We start from the raw sequence: 3,145 nt of genomic DNA, 5'->3' as shown, positions 1-3,145 counted from the left end.
ATGTTATAATGTGGCTGCTTATTAAATGCAGGGGAATATATGGCCTGAGAATGGTCTCTCCTCCCCACATGTGGTGACCATATTTTCTGGACCCAGAATTGGGATGTGGGGATTCGTAACCGGCATTCCATTTTCTTTTAATACCTTTGAAAGACCTTCTGATTTGTGAATTTTTTTAGGGCAGGCTACGTTGAACTGTATGTTTTAATAAAGGCAGTTCATGAAAATAATAAAAGTACGTGAAACTAGGACTGGCTGGGCAACATTGGACCTCTTGTAAAAGGCTAATATCTCAGAGCTGCCTCATAAAGCCTGCCCCAGCCCACCCTAACCAGGGTCACGGTTCAGCCCCCCAGTTGTCATTTAATTCATATCACATATCAATAAATATCTGTTAAATATCACAGTGTACAGGAAACAACCCTCCAGTTATTATTTAATTAAAGACATAACAATAAATATCTGTTGACTTTGAAACACAGTGACCCATAAGTCATCGACTCCAGGCTTGAGGGTACATTTTTACATGCATGTGTGTTTTAATTGAATAGACAGTCTACACAAGACAGAGAGAGGGTGAAATCTGATCTTCAGAGTAAACTACTACAAAGCAAGCAGATCTCATGGGTCAAATAGCAGCCCCCCAAAAAGATATGCCTACATCCTAATCCTCAAAACCTGTGAATGTGACTCTTTTTGGAAAAAGGGTCTATGCAGATATAATTAGCTAAGGATCTCCAGATGAGATTGACCTGGGGTTAGAGTGGGTCCTAAGCTTAATGGCAGGTGTTCTGCTAAGAGGAAGCATACGGAGGTGGATTTGACTCAGACACCAGAGTGGAGAAGGTCATGTGAAAACAGAGGCAGAGATGGGAGCTATGCTGCCACAAGCCAAGGAATACCTACCGCCACCAGAAGCTGGAGGAGACAAAAAAGGATCCTCCCACTTTGAGCCTTTGGAGAGGTCACTGCCCTGCTGACACCTTGATTTTAAATTCCTGGCCTCCAGAATTGCAAGAGAATACATTTCTGTTGTTTGAAGCCATCCAGTTTCTGGTAATTTGATACGGAAGCCCTAGAAAATCAATACATCCCATAATCCTGTAACTTAAAACTACAGCTCTTTTGGTTACAGGCTTCCTAGGGTGGCTTCCTGGTTTTGTAAATAAAGTTTTATTGGAACACGGCCACAAATGTTAGCTCTGGATGTGTTCAAAATACAGCAGCAGGGTGGAGAAGTTGCATTAGAGACCACATAGTGAAATATTTACTCTCTGACTTTTTAAGAAAAAGTTTGCCAACATATACAGACCGGGCATGGTGGTGTGTGCCTGTGATCCCAGCGCTTTGGGAGGCCAAGGTGAGAGGATCACTTGAGCCCAGAAATTTGAGACCAGCCTGGGCAACAAAGCCAGATCCAGTCTCTACAAAAAATTTAAAAATCAGCTGGGTGTGGTGATGCATGCGTGTAGTCCCACCCACTTGGGAGGCTGAGGAAGGAGGATCACTTGTGCTCAGGAGGTCGAGGCAGCAGTAAGCCATAATCACACCACTGCACTCCACCCTGGGCGACAGAGCAAGACCTTGTCTCAAAAAATAAAAAATTTAAAAAATTTAAAAAAAGGCCAGGCACAGTCACTCATACCTATAATCCAAGCACTTTGGGAGGCCAAGGCAGGTGGATCACTTGAGGTCTGGAATTTCAGACCAGCCTGGCCAACATAGTGAAACCCACCTGTACTAAAAATACAAACAATTAGCCAGGCATGGTGGTGTGCACCTACAATCCTAGTTACTGTCTCAAAAAAAAGAAAAAAAAAAAAAAAGACAAAACCCAAAATAGATACATAAAGATTTATTAGGCTCCCTACAATTTCACCCCTCCAAAGCTATCCTGCAGAAATGACCACAATTAATATACATGCTTGTTGACTTTACCCTATGGTTAGGTATAAATATATGCAGATGTAGTTTATACATGATTAAAATTTTAATGTATTAAAAATAATCGGTAATTTTTTCATAATGAAATATCAAAATTACAAAAGGTTACTCAAGGTAAAGGACATTTCCATCCATCCATATACCCACTTCCTCGGTCCCCTCCCCAGAAGCAACTGCTGTTACCACTTCCTCACGTATCTTCTGAGATCGCCTTTGCTTACATAAATCATATATAGTGTCCCCTCCAAATTCCTATGTTGGAGTCTTAACTTTTCATACCTCACAAAGTGATCTTATTTGGAAACAGAGTCTTTACAGAGGTAACTATATTAAAATGAGGTCATTAGAATGAGTTCTAATCCAATGTGACCCGTGTCTTTTAAAATGGGGAAGTTTGAACATGAACTCATGGACACAGGGAGACTGTCATGTGGAGATGAAGGCTGAGATCGGGGTGACATGTCTACAGGCCAAGGAGTGTCAAAGATTGCCAGCACACCACCAGAAGTGAGACAGGGAGGAACAGATTCAACCTCATGGCTCTCAGAAGGAACCAGCGCTGCCAACACCTTCATCTCGAACTTCTAGCCTTCAGAACTGCAAGACAATACATTTGGAAATTTCGAGTACCCTGGCCAACAAACAAACATGACAAGTATCTATGTATCCTCACCCATCTCCCTCCCTTTTTTTTTTTTTTGTTTTGTTTTTACCTAAGTGAAAGCATACATAATACATTATTTACTATATTGCTGGTTTTCACTTAACAATATATTTTGGAGATTGTCCCATGTGCTAGTTCTTCTCTAACAGCCCATCTCCCATTCCCTTAGCCTGCTCCTCCACTTTGCTCTGTGCCCCGGATGCAATCTGTGTGCACTGCAATACCTGTGATCATGCCTCCAGCTTCCCATTGGTTAGGCCAAGGGGAGGCTCCAGCAGGAAACTGCAGTTGGGAAGAGAAAGAGGGGACAGTGTATTTATCCCCAACACACACACACCTGTGGTTCCACAGCGGCTGTATCTCTCTATAGCTCTAGTCCTTAAAGTACGTCCCTCTTCCACGGCTCCTGGCATCACTGAAGCCCAGGGATGACATGTCCCGCTCTGCCCTTCAGCCCCAGGGGTGGTGATAGCTCCCCACTGTTGCCGGGCCCTGGGGTTTGGCCATCCTTTGTTGGTTCCCTTAACCCTTCCTGTA

The sequence above is a fragment of the Pongo abelii genome, chromosome 10 (assembly GCF_028885655.2).
Source record: "Pongo abelii isolate AG06213 chromosome 10, NHGRI_mPonAbe1-v2.0_pri, whole genome shotgun sequence".
In the NCBI taxonomy this organism is placed as follows: domain Eukaryota; kingdom Metazoa; phylum Chordata; class Mammalia; order Primates; family Hominidae; genus Pongo; species Pongo abelii.
The sequence above is the reverse complement of the archived record's forward strand: the minus strand, read 5'-3'. Positions refer to the sequence as shown.